We start from the raw sequence: 14,323 nt of genomic DNA, 5'->3' as shown, positions 1-14,323 counted from the left end.
CAGCCAGCGAGACCTCGGGACACGGCGGGGGCACCGCTAGTCGGACCCAACGGGAGTCGGCCCGGGGGAGTCGGCCGAGCCCTCCCCCGGGCCCACGCGCCATTAATCAAGAAGAGATGGGAAGTGGCCACAGTGATCGCCCGCCAGGCGGCGGGGCTGTTGCCACGACCCCATGACCAAGCTTGCATCATCAGGACCACGGCTACAGTAATCAGCAGCCGGCAAGACCCGCCCGCGGCGGACGCGGCCTGTCGGCTCCATACCAGACCAGTCAGCGGGGACCACCAGTCGGCGGGCCCCAGCAGTCGGCGGAGAAGTCGGAGGTCGGAGACACTGACGGCTGGGCCCGTGCCCAGTCACATTACCATTGTACCCCTGGGGGGGGGGTAGGCCTATATAAACCCCCCAGGGCATCCATGCAAAGGGTTGGATCCCAGTAGTTCTATACCTCACCAGATAGAGGGAGAGAGCTAGCCTTGCCCTCTCCTACCACATACACAGCTCAAGGAGCAACCGTGTAAACACTTGACCATAGTGATCATGCGGAGACCCCGCAGAGCAGCAGTAGGGGTATTATCTCCCCGGAGAGCCCCGAAGCTGGGCAAGATTCGCTGGCGTGCATGTCTTCGCCTCATCCCGTTTCCAGGCACCGGCGACGTTCTACTCGCCCCCACCATGATAACCCATCCGTTGGCATATGTCGCACCAAACCCCCGACATTTGGCGCCCACCGTGGGGCATGGTGCACCGCCGTCCGGAGATCTATTCTGGATGGGAACCCTTTTCCTCCTTGGCGAGCGTAGCCAGCCAGGCACGCCAGACGAAGTTTGCGTCGGCGCGCTGCGCGGCGTGGAGATCGCCTGCGCAACCAGCTCCTTGGCCGAACTTGTCGGTGAGGTCCGCCTCTCCGACGAACCTGTGTCCGACGCAGGCGTAGGCGGCCCCGAAAACCTCCTCGCGGGCCTCCTCGATCAACTCCACGTTTCCGGCGAGCCTGCCGTAGACTTGGAGTCCGTAGGCTCCACCGACCCGATGCTGGTCGACTCCGACACCGTGTCGGTCGACGCTTTCCCCTCCAACATGGTGGTCTACGACGAACCTCTCCCCCACGCGGAGAGCGACGGGAGCACCGTCACTGAGGTGCTGGTCATCAGTCATGACGAGTTCCCTGGTGGAAGGGCGCCTGACTCACTCGGCGCAGCGCTGCAAGACCTAGCTGCGCCCATTCCAGAAGATGCTGATGTAGAGACGTTAGAAGCGCGCCGCCTTCAGCTTGTTGAAGGCGCGAAGAAGCTAGCCAGCATGAGACGCTTTTCAGAAGCTTACCAGCGGGAGATGGATCGCGCTGTTGGCGGCTCGCCGGCTCCGGCAGGGCCCAGCCGCCTTGGCGCGGTTTAGCAGCGCGGCGTAGCCATCGCCAGCCTGTTTGGGGCTGTTGGAAATATGCCCTAGAGGCAATAATAAATTGGTTATTATTATATTTCCTTGTACATGATAATCGTTTATTATCCATGCTAGAATTGTATTGATAGGAAACTCAGATACATGTGTGGATACATAGACAACACCATGTCCCTAGTAAGCCTCTAGTTGACTAGCTCGTCAATCAATAGATGGTTACGGTTTCCTGACCATGGACATTGGATGTCGTTGATAACGGGATCACATCATTAGGAGAATGATGTGATGTACAAGACCCAATCCTAAGCCTAGCACAAGATCATGTAGTTCGTATGCTAAAGCTTTTCTAATGTCAAGTATCATTTCCTTAGACCATGAGATTGTGCAACTCCCGGATACCGTAGGAATGCTTTGGGTGTACCAAACATCACAACGTAACTGGGTGGCTATAAAGGTTCACTACAGGTATATCCAAAAGTGTCTGTTGGGTTGGCACGAATCGAGACTGGGATTTGTCACTCCGTGTAAACGAAGAGGTATCTCTGGGCCCACTCGGTAGGACATCATCATAATGTGCACAATGCGATCAAGGAGTTGATCACGGGATGATGTGTTACGGAACGAGTAAAGAGTTTTGCCGGTAACGAGATTGAACAAGGTATCGGGATACCAACGATCGAATCTCGGGCAAGTATCGTACCGCTAGACAAAGGGAATTGTATACGGGATTGATCGAATCCTCGACATCATGGTTCATCCGATGAGATCATCATGGAGGATGTGGGAGCCAACATGGGTATCCAGATCCCGCTGTTGGTTATTGACCGAAGAACGTCTCGGTCATGTCTGCATGGTTCCCGAACCTGTAGGGTCTACACACTTAAGGTTCAATGACGCTAGGGTTATAAGGAATAGATATATGTGGTTACCGAATGTTGTCCGGAGTCCCGGATGAGATCCCAGACATCACGAGGAGTTCCGGAATGGTCCGGAGGTAAAGATTTATATATGGGAAGTCCTGTTTTGGTCACCGGAAAAGTTTCGGGTTTTATCGGTAACGTACCGGGACCACCGGGAGGGTCCCGGGGGTCCACCAAGTGGGGCCACAAGCCCCGGAGGGCTGCATGGGCCAAGTGTGGGAGGGGACCAGCCCCAGGTGGGCTGGTGCGCCCCCCACAAGGGCCCAAGGCGCCTAAGGGGAGGAAGGGGGCAAACCCTAAGGGCAGATGGGCCTTAGGGCCCACGACTGGTGCGCCTCCCTCTCCCCTCCACTTGGCCGCCACCCTAGATGGGATTGGGGCTGGCCGCTGCCCCTTGGGTGGAACCCTAGGTGGGGCGCACCCCTCCCTCTCCCCTATATATACTTGAGGACTTGGGGCTGCCAACAGATGAGTTTTCTGACCTCTCCCTGGCGCAGCCCTACCTCTCTTTCTCCTCATATCTCGCGGTGCTTGAAGAAGCCCTGCTGGATCACCACGCTCCTCCACCACCACCACGCCGTTGTGCTGCTGCTGGATGGAGTCTTCCTCAACCTCTCCCTCTCTCCTTGCTGGATCAAGGCATGGGAGACGTCACCGGGCTGTATGTGTGTTGAATGCGGAGGTGCCGTCCGTTCGGCACTAGGATCTTTGGTGATTTGGATCACGACGAGTACGACTCCTTCAACCCCGTTCTCTTGAACGCTTCCGCTTAGCGATCTACAAGGGTATGTAGATGCACTCTCCTTCCCCTCGTTGCTGGTTTCTCCATAGATAGATCTTGGTGACACGTAGGAAAATTTTGAATTTCTGCTACGTTCCCCAATAGTGGCATCATGAGCTAGGTCTATTGCGTAGATTCTATGCACGAGTAGAACACAAAGTAGTTGTGGGCATTGATTTTGTTCAATATGCTTACCGTTACTAGTCCAATCTTGTTTCGACGGTATTGTGGGATGAAGCGGCCCGGACCGACCTTACACGTACTCTTACGTGAGACAGGTTCCACCGACTAACATGCACTAGTTGCATAAGGTGGCTAGCGGGTGCCAGTCTCTCCCACTTTAGTCAGAACGGATTCGATGAAAAGGGTCCTTATGAAGGGTAAATAGCAATTGGCATATCACGTTGCGGTTTTGCGTAGGTAAGAAACGTTCTTTCTAGAAACCCATAGCAGCCACGTAAAACATGCAAACAACAATTAGAGACGTCTAACTTGTTTTTGCAGGGTATGCTATGTGATGTGATATGGCCAAGAAGAATGTGATGAATGATATGTGATGTATGAGATTGATCATGTTCTTGTAATAGGAATCACGACTTGCATGTCGATGAGTATGACAACCGGCAGGAGCCACAGGAGTTGTCTTTATTTATTGTATGACCAGCATGTCATTGAACAACGCCATGTAATTACTTTACTTTATTGCTAACCGGTAGCCATAGTAGTAGAAGTAATAAGTTGGCGAGACAACTTCATGGAGACACGATGATGGAGATCATGATGATGGAGATCATGGTGTCATGCCGGTGACGATGATGATCATGGAGTCCCGAAGATGGAGATCAAAAGGAGCAAAATGATATTGGCCATATCATGTCACTTTTTGATTGCATGTGATGTTTATCATGTTTATGCATCTTATTTGCTTAGAACAACGGTAGTAAATAAGATGATCCCTCATTAAAATTTCAAGAAAGTGTTCCCCCTAACTGTGCACCATTGCGAAAGTTCGTCGTTTCGAAGCACCACATGATGATCGGGTGTGATAGATTCTAACGTTCACATACAACGGGTGTAAAGACAGATTTACACACACGAAACACTTAGGTTGACTTGACGAGCCTAGCATGTACAGACATGGCCTCGGAACACAAGAGACCGAAAGGACGAGCATGAGTCGTATGGTAGATACGATCAACATGAAGATGTTCACCGATGATGACTTGTCCGTCTCACGTGATGATCGGACACGGCCTAGTTGACTCAGATCATGTAATCACTTAGATGACTAGAGGGATGTCTATCTGAGTGGGAGTTCATAAGATGAACTTAATTATCCTGAACATAGTCAAAAGGTCTTCGCAAATTATGTCATAGCTCGCGCTTTAGTTCTACTGTTTAGATATGTTCCTAGAGAAAATTTAGTTGAAAGATGATAGTAGCAATTATGCGGACTAGGTCCGTAAACTGAGGATTGTCCTCATTGCTTCATAGAAGGCTTATGTCCTTAATGCACCGCTCAGTGTGCTGAGCCTCGAATGTCGTCTGTGGATGTTGTGAACATCTGACATACACATTTTGATAACTACGTGATAGTTCAGTTAAACGGTTTAGAGTTGAGGTACCGAAGACGTTTTGAAACGTCGCGAAACATATGAGATGTTTCGAGGGCTGAAATTGGGATTTCAGGCTCGTGCCCACGTCAAGAGGTATAAGACCTCCGACGATTTTCTTAGCCTGCAAACTAAGGGAGAAAAGCTCAATTCTTGAGCTTGTGCTCAGATTGTCTGAGTACAACAATCATTTGAATCGAGTGGGAGTTGATCTTCCAGATGAGATAGTGATGTTTCTCCGAACTCATTACCACCAAGCTGCTAGAGCTTCGTGATGAACTATAATATATCAGGGACATATATGATGATCCTTGAGATATTCGTGATGTTTGACACCACAAAAGTAGAAATCAAGAAGGAGCATCAATTGTTGATGGTTGGTGAAACCACTAGTTTCAAGAAGGGCAAGGGCAAGAAGGGATACTTCATGAAACGACAAATCAGCTACTGCTCTAGTGAAGAAACCCAAGGTTGAACCCAAACCCGAGACTAAGTGCTTCTATAACAAGGGGAACAACCACTGGAGCAGAATTACCCTAGATACTTGGTAGATGAGAAGGCCGCAAGGTCGATAGAAGTATATTGGATATACATTGTGTTAATGTGTACTTTACTAGTACTCCTAGTAGCACCATGGTATTAGATACTGGTTCGGTTGCTAAGTGTTAGTAAACTCGAAATAAAAGGCTGCGGAGTAAATGGAGACTAGCTAAAGGTGAGCTGGCGATATGTGTTGGAAGTTTTTCCCAAGCTTGATGTGATCAAGCATCGCACGCTCCCTCTACCATCGAGATTGGTGTTTGCGTTGAGCATAGACATGATTGGATTATGTCTATCCGCAATACGGTTATTCATTTAAGGAGAATAATGGTTACTCTGTTTATTTGAATAATACCTTCAATGGTCTTGCACCTAAAATGAATGGTTTATTGAATCTCGATCGTAGTGATACACATGTTCATGCCGAAAGATATAAGATAGTAATGATAGTACCACCTACTTGTGGCACTGCCACGTAAGTCATATCGGTATAAAACGCATGAAGAAGCTCCGTGTTGATGGATCTTTGGGCTCACTCGTTTTGAAAAGTTTGAGACATGCGAACCATGTCTATTGGTGTATATGCATGAAAAAACTCCATGCAAATGGACCGTTTGGACTCACTTGATTTTGAATCACTTGAGACATGCAAATCATACCACATGGGCAAGATGACTGAAAGCCCCGTTTTCAGTAAAATGGAACTAGAAAGCAACTTGTTGGAAGTAATACATTTTGATGTGTGCAGTCCAATGAGTGCTGAGGCGTGTAGTGGATATCGTTATGTTCTTACTTCACAGATGATTTGAGTAGATGTTGAGTATATTTACTTGATGAATCACGAGTCTGAATTATTGAAAGGTTCAAGTAATTTCAGGGTGAAGTTGAAAGATCGTCGTGACAAGAGGATAAAATATCTATGATATGATCATAGAGATGAATATTTGAATTACGAGTTTCGCACAGAATGAAGACATTGTGGAAATTGTTTCACAACTAATACAGCCTAGAACACCATAGTGTGATGGTGTGTCCGAACATCATAACTGCACCCTATTGGATATGATGCATACCATGATGTCTCTTATCGAATTACCATGATAGTTTATGGGTTAGGCATTAGAGACAACCACATTCACGTTAAATAGGGCACCACATAATTCCGATGAGATGACACCGTATGAACTATGGTTTAGAGAAACCTAAGCTGTCATTTCTTAAAAGTTTGGGGCTGCGACGCTTGTGTGAAAAAGTTTCAAGTTGATAAGCTCGAACCCAAAGCGGATAAAATGCATCTTCATAGGACACCCAAAACAGTTGGGTATACCTCCTAATTCAGATCTGAAAGCAATAGGGATTGTTTCTAGAATCGGGTCCTTTCTCGAGGAAAAGTTTCTCTCGAAAGAATTGAGTGGGAGGATGGTGGAGACTTGATGAGGTTATTGAACCGTCACTTCAACTAGTGTATAGCAGGGCACAAAGAGTTGTTCCTGTGGCACCTACACCAATTGAAGTGGAAGCTTATGATATTGATCATGAGACTTCGGATCAAGTCACTCCCAAACCTCGTAGGATGACAAGGATGCGTACTACTTCAGAGTGGTACGTAATCCTGTCTTGGAAGTCATGTTGCTAGACAACAATGAACCTACGAGCTATGGAGAAGCGATGGTGGGCCCGGATTCCGATAAATGGCTCGAGGCCATAAAATCCGAGAGAGGATCCATGTATGAAAACAAAGTGTATACTTTGGCAGAACGGCTCGATGGTCATAAGGTTGTTGAGTACAGATGGATTTTAAAAGGAAGACGGGCAATGATGGTAAATGTCACCATTAAGAAATCTCGACTTGTCGTTAAGATGTTTCCCGACAAGTTCAAGGAGTTGACTGCGGTGATACTTTCTCACTCGTAGCGATGCTAAGAGTCCGTTGGAATTATATTAGCAGTCACTGCATTATTTATGAAATCTTGCAGATAGGATGTCAAAAACAATGTTTCCTCACGTTTTTTTGAGGAAAGGTTGTATGTGATACAACCAGAAGGTTTTAACAATCCTGAAAGATGCTAACAAGTATGCAAAGCTCTAGCAATCCTTCTAAGGACTGAAGTAAGCATCTCGGAGTTGGAATATACGCTTTGATGATGATCAAAGATTTTGGGTTTATACAAAGTTTATGAGAAACTTGTATTTCCAAAGAAGTGAGTGGGAGCACTATAGAATTTCCGATGAGTATATGTTGTTAACATATTGTTGATCGGAAATGATGTAGAATTCCTGGAAAGCATGCAGAGTTATTTGAAAAGTGTTTTTCAATGGAAAACCTGGATTAGGCTACTTGAGTATTAAGCATTAAGATCTATAAGGATAGATCAAAACGCTTAATAGTACTTTCAAATGAGCACATACCTTGACATGATTTTGAAGGAGTTCAAAATGGATCGGCAAAGAAGGACTTCTTGGCTGTGTTATAAGGTCTGAACATTGAGTAAGACTCGAAACCTGACCGCGGCAGAATAGAGAGAAAGGACGAAGGTCGTCCCCTATGATTTAGACGTAGGCTCTACAGTATGCTATGCTGTGTACCGCACCTGAAGTGTGCCTTGCCATGAGTCAGTCAAGGGGTACAAGAGTGATCCAAGAATGGATCACAGGACAGCGGTCAAAGTTATCCTTAGTAACTAGTGGACTAAGGAATTTTCTCGATTATGGAGGTGGTAAAAGAGTTCGTCGTAAAGGGTTACGCCGATGCAAACTTTGACACTAATCCAGATTATTCTGAGTAGTAAACTGGATTCGTATAGTAGAACAGTTATTTGGAATAGCTCCAAATAGAACGTGGTAGCTACATCTAGGAGATGACATAGAGATTTGTAAAGCACACACAGATCTGAAAGGTTCAGACCCGTTGACTATAACCTCTCTCACAAGCATAACATGATCAAACCCAGAACTCTTTGGGTGTTAGTCACATGGGGATGTGACCTTGAGTGTTAATCACATATCGATGTGAACTAGATTATTGACTCTAGTGCAAGTGGGAGACTGTTGGAAATATGCCCTAGAGGCAATAATAAATTGGTTATTATTATATTTCCTTGTTCATGATAATCGTTTATTATCCATGCTAGAATTGTATTGATAGGAAACTCAGATACACGTGTGGTTACATAGACAACACCATGTCCCTAGTAAGCCTCTAGTTGACTAGCTCGTTAATCAATAGATGGTTACGGTTTCCTGACCATGGACATTGGATGTCGTTGATAATGGGATCACATCATTAGGAGAATGATGTGGTGGACAAGACCCAATCCTAAGCCTAGCACAAGATCATGTAGTTCATATGCTAAAGCTTTTCTAATGTCAAGTATCATTTCCTTAGACCATGAGATTGTGCAACTCCCGGATACCGTAGGAATGCTTTGGGTGTACCAAACGTCACAACGTAACTGGGTGGCTATAAAGGTTCACTACAGGTATCTCCGAAAGTGTCTGTTGGGTTGGCACGAATCGAGACTGGGATTTGTCACTCCGTGTAAACGAAGAGGTATCTCTGGGCCCACTCGGTAGGACATCATCATAATGTGCACAATGTGATCAAGGAGTTGATCACGGGATGATGTGTTACGGAAGGAGTATAGAGACTTGCCGGTAACGTGATTGAACAAGGTATCGAGATACCGACGATCGAATCTCGGGCAAGTATCGTACCGCTAGACAAAGGGAATTGTATACGGGATTGATCGAATCCTCGACATCGTGGTTCATCCGATGAGATCATCGTGGAGCATGTGGGAGCCAACATGGGTATCCAGATCCCGCTGTTGGTTATTGACCGGAGAACGTCTCGGTCATGTCTGCATGGTTCCCGAACCCGTAGGGTCTACACACTTAAGGTTCGATGACGCTAGGGTTATAAGGAATAGATATACGTGGTTACCGAATGTTGTCCGGAGTCCCGGATGAGATCCCAGACATCACGAGGAGTTCCGGAATGGTCCGGAGGTAAAGATTTATATATGGGAAGTCCTGTTTTGGTCACCGGAAAAGTTTCGGGTTTTATCGGTAACGTACCGGGACCACCGGGAGGGTCCCGGGGGTCCACCAAGTGGGGCCACAAGCCCCGGAGGGCTGCATGGGCCAAGTGTGGGAGGGGACCAGCCCCAGGTGGGCTGGTGCGCCCCCCCACAAGGTCCCAAGGCGCCTAAGGGGAGGAAGGGGGCAAACCCTAAGGGCAGATGGGCCTTAGGGCCCATGCCTGGTGCGCCTCCCTCTCCCCTCCACTTGGCCGCCACCCTAGATGGGATTGGGGCTGGCCGCCGCCCCTTGGGTGGAACACTAGGTGGGGTGCACCCCTCCCTCTCCCCTATTTATACTTGAGGACTTGGGGCTGCCAACAGATGAGTTTTCTGACCTCTCCCTGGCGCAACCCTACCTCTCTTTCTCCTCACATCTCGCGGTGCTTGGCGAAGCCCTGCTGGATCACCACGCTCCTCCACCACCACCACGCCATTGTGCTGCTGCTGGATGGAGTCTTCCTCAACCTCTCCCTCTCTCCTTGCCGGATCAAGGCATGGGAGACGTCACCGGGTTGTACGTGTGTTGAACGCGGAGGTGCCGTCCGTTCGGCACTAGGATCTCCGGTGATTTGGATCACGGTGAGTATGACTCCTTCAACCCCATTCTCTTGAACGCTTCCGCTTAGCGATCTACAAGGGTATGTAGATGCACTCTCCTTCCCCTCGTTGCTAGTTTCTCCATAGATAGATCTTGGTGACACGTAGGAAAATTTTGAATTTCTGGTACGTTCCCCAATAGGGGCTAGCCGCCCCGTGTATGCCACGCCAGCGGAGAACATTCGGGCCGCCCAGGCAGCGGCGGATGAGCTGGACAATTTCGAGGGCGAAGAGCGCCGCCTCATGATGGAGCGAGTCCAGCGGCTCCTCGACGCGGCTGCCGCGCAGAACGAGGCCGTCTGCCACACGGAGGCACCGCAGCGGCCAAACGACGACCCGCACCGAGATCAAGGTGCGACGTCTCGGACGCCGACCGGCGGTACCCGAGGAAGGAAGGACAAGGAGCCGGCTGTCAGCCACAGTCAGACTCAGATTACCATAGAGCGCGACCGAGACGGCCGCCCGAGAGCAGTGGAATGACGGGGCGACTGTCCGCCTCCCCTCCTCGCAAGGAGAGGCGAGTCTCCCCGCCGCCTGTTGACCATCCGACTCCCGGTGACCGCCTTGGCCGCCGAGAGGGAGTTGGGGAGAATGACGCTCGCCACCGGATCGACCGACTTCACCGGTCCCTGGCGCTGGAAGAAGAAGACAAGCTGGGTCCGCCTTGTTTCGGGCCCCGCATTCGGGACGAGCCCTTTCCCAGAGGGTTCACGCTCCCAAGAGACACGCCCAAGTATACCGGCTCCGTGAAGCCAGAAGACTGGCTAGTCGACTACTCCACGGCTGTCAGCATAGCAAATGGCAACAAGCGTGTCGCCGTAAAGTACGTTCCGCTCATGCTCCAGGGCACGGCTCGGACATGGCTGAACAGCCTAAAGCCCCGCAGCATCAACAGCTGGGTCGACTTCACCGAAGCATTCGTTCGCAACTTCACCAGCACGTACAAGCATCCTCCCAAGCCTCGCCAGCTCTCCCTATGCGTGCAAGGTCCTGATGAGTCGACTCGCGACTACCTCACACGTTGGGCTGAGCTCCGGAACTCCTGCGAGGGCGTGCACGAGGTGCAGGCCATCGAGTACTTCACAGCCGGGTGCCGAGAAGGCACCCTCCTCAAGCACAAGCTCCTCTGCGACGAGCCAGAAACCCTCGACGAGCTGCTGATCATAGCGGACAAGTACGCTACGGCCGACTCCTCCATGAAGACGGAAATTCAAATCAGCACGACTGGCAAGGTAGCTCCTCAGGCTCCAAGAACTCCGTCAGCAGACGCCGGCCGGCGACAATAGCAGGGCGACCACAAGCGCAAGGCCCCGCAGCCGGCTTCCAGCAGCCGACAGGTCGCGACCGTCGAAGCCCAGCAGCCAGAAGAGCAGCCTCCACCCAAGCGACAGAAAGGCGGCAAGCCGAACTGGTTGCCGGCCTTCTCCTATGAGCAGACCTTGGATGGACGTTGCAAGTTCCACAGCGGCGCGAAGCCATCAAATCACACCACCCGGAAGTGCCACTGGCTCACCAGGATCGCCAAGGGAGACGGCCTCCTGCCACCCCCGCCTGCTGGGCAGCCGTCTGAGCCTCCGCCCCAGCAGCCGGTAGTCAAGCCAGTCGACGCAGTACAAGACGAGTACCCTGAAGAGCACGGAGCCTATGTGGTGTTCACCAGTGTGGCTGACGATCGACGCAGCAGGCGGCTGCAGTGACAAGAGGTGAACGCGGTAGCCTCAGAGACGCCAGAGTTCATGCACTGGTCAGAGAGGCCCATCAGCTGGAGCAGGGCTGACCACCCAGAAGTGATGCCGAGTCCGGGCTCCTACGCCTTGGTCCTGGACGCCACCTTTGCCACAGACAAGCGGGCCGCGCGTTTCTCGCGAGTTCTGATAGATGGGGGCAGCAGCATCAACATCCTGTACAAGGACACCATGGAGAAGTTAGGAATCAAGCAGAGATAGCTTCAGAACAGCCGGACTGTGTTCCACGGCATTGTTCCTGGGCTTTCTTGTTCACCAATCGGCAAGATCCTGATTGACGTCCTCTTTGGGGACAAAGATCACTTCCGAAGAGAGTCTGTTTGGTTTGAGGTGGTGGACCTTGAGAACCCATACCATGCGCTACTTGGCCGGCCCGCCTTGGCCAAGTTCATGGTGGTCCCCCACTACGCATACCTCAAGATGAAGACGCCCAGTTCCAGGGGAATTCTGACTGTGGCCGGCGACTACCAGAAGTCGTCCGCTTGCGCGGCCGAGAGCAGTCGGCTGGCCGAGTCCCTGGTGATTGCGGCCGAGAAGCGACTCCTTGAGCAAGCTGTGGCGATGGCCGGCAAGCAGCCGGAGATATCACCCGACCCGAAGGAGTCGGAAGCCGAAGGTTCATTCAAGCCGGCCAAAGAGACAAAGAAGATACCCTTGGATCCGGAACACCCAGAGAGGTACGCCGTCGTAGGTGCAAACCTCGACAGCAAATAGGAAGGCGAGCTCGTCGATTTCCTCCGTGAGAATCAGGACATCTTTGCATGGTCTCCCAAAGACATGCCAGGTGTGCCGACGGAATTCGCTGAGCACAAGTTACACGTCCAATCTGATGCAAAGCCGGTCAGGCAGCCCCTGCGCCGCTTATCAGAAGAGAAGAGAAGAGTTGTTAGAGAAGAGATAGCCCGAGTCCTAGCAGCCGGCTTCATTATGGAAGTTTTCTTCCCGGAGTGGCTAGCAAATCTAGTCCTGGCGCTAAAGAAGAACAAGCAATGGCGAATGTGTATTGACTACACGAGCCTCAACAAGGCCTGCCCCAAGGACCCGTTTGCTCTGCCGAGAATTTATCAGGTGATAGACTCCACAGCCGCATGCGAGCTGTTGAGTTTCTTGGATGCGTACTCAGGATATCACCAGATCAAGATGAACCCAGCTGATAGATTGAAGACCGCCTTCATCATGCCATTTGGAGCATTCTGCTACCTCACCATGATGTTCGGCTTGAGGAATGCCGGCGCCACCTTTCAGCGTTGCATGCAGAAGTGCCTCCTCAAGCAGCTCGGTAGGAACGCCCACATTTACGTGGACGATGTGGTGGTGAAGACGGAAAAGCGAGGAACATTGCTGGAAGACCTCAAGGAGACCTTTGAGAACCTGCGCCGGTTCCAGATCAAGCTCAACCCCGAGAAGTGTGTCTTCGGAGTACCAGCCGGCCAGCTGCTAGGTTTTCTGGTCTCTGAACGCGGCATAGAATGCAACCCAGTAAAAATCAAGGCCATCGAGAGAATGGAGGTACCTAGCCGACTGCTGGATGTGCAGAAGTTCACTGGCTGCTTGGCGTCCATCAGCCGATTCATCAGTCGGCTGGGCGAGAAAGCTCTCCCCTTATACCAACTCATGAAGAAGACCACTTTTTTTGAGTGGAACCATAAGGCGGACGAAGCTTTCCACCAGTTGAAGAAGATGCTGACTACTCCACCCGTCCTGGCGGCTCCGACTCCCAAGGAACCTATGCTCCTGTACATCACCGCCACCAGCCGAGTAGTCAGCACAGTCATTGTAGTAGAGCGCAAGGAGGAAGGCAAGGCGCTACCTGTCCAGAGACCAATATATTACCTGAGCGAGGTACTGTCGACCTCCAAGCAGAACTACCCCCACTACCAGAAGATGTGCTATGGCGTGCACTTTGCGTCCAAGAAATTGAAGCCTTACTTTCAAGAACATCCAATCACGGTGGTCTGCACGGCTCCGCTTGCCGAGATCATCGGCAGCCGTGATGCCTCTGGTCGAGTGGCCAAGTGGGCCATAGAGTTGGCTCCTTGCACCATCTACTACCAGCCCCGCACCGCTATCAAATCACAAGCACTGGCCGACTTCCTCGTCGACTGGGCCGAGACCCAGTACCTGCCTCCAGCACCTGACTCCACCCATTGGCGGATGCACTTCGACGGCTCCAAGATGCGCACTGGCTTGGGAGCCGGCGTCGTCCTCACCTCTCCCAAAGGCGACAAGCTCAAATATGCACTGCAAATCCATTTTGCCGCCTCCAACAACGTGGCCGAGTACGAGGCGCTCATTCACGGGCTCCGGCTTGCCATAGAACTTGGCATCCGCCGGATCTTGTGTTATGGCGACTCGGACTTAGTGATCCAGCAGTCGTCTGTCGACTGGGATGCCAAAGACGCAAACATGGCGAGCTACCGTTTCCTCGTGCAGCAACTCAGCGGGTATTTCGAAGGGTGCGAGTTCCTCCATGTGCCAAGAAACGACAACGACCAAGCAGACGCGTTGGCACGAATTGGATCTACCCGCCAAGCAATACCATCTGGCGTCGCCCTTCAACGCCTCCTCAAGCCGTCTGTCAAGCCTTCACCAGAATCAGACTCCATCTTTGTGCCGGCTCCTCCCGAAGACGGCGGACCCGACT

This window comes from Triticum urartu, chromosome 6 (assembly GCF_003073215.2).
Source record: "Triticum urartu cultivar G1812 chromosome 6, Tu2.1, whole genome shotgun sequence".
NCBI classification, from domain to species: domain Eukaryota; kingdom Viridiplantae; phylum Streptophyta; class Magnoliopsida; order Poales; family Poaceae; genus Triticum; species Triticum urartu.
This window is presented reverse-complemented; position numbering follows the sequence as displayed.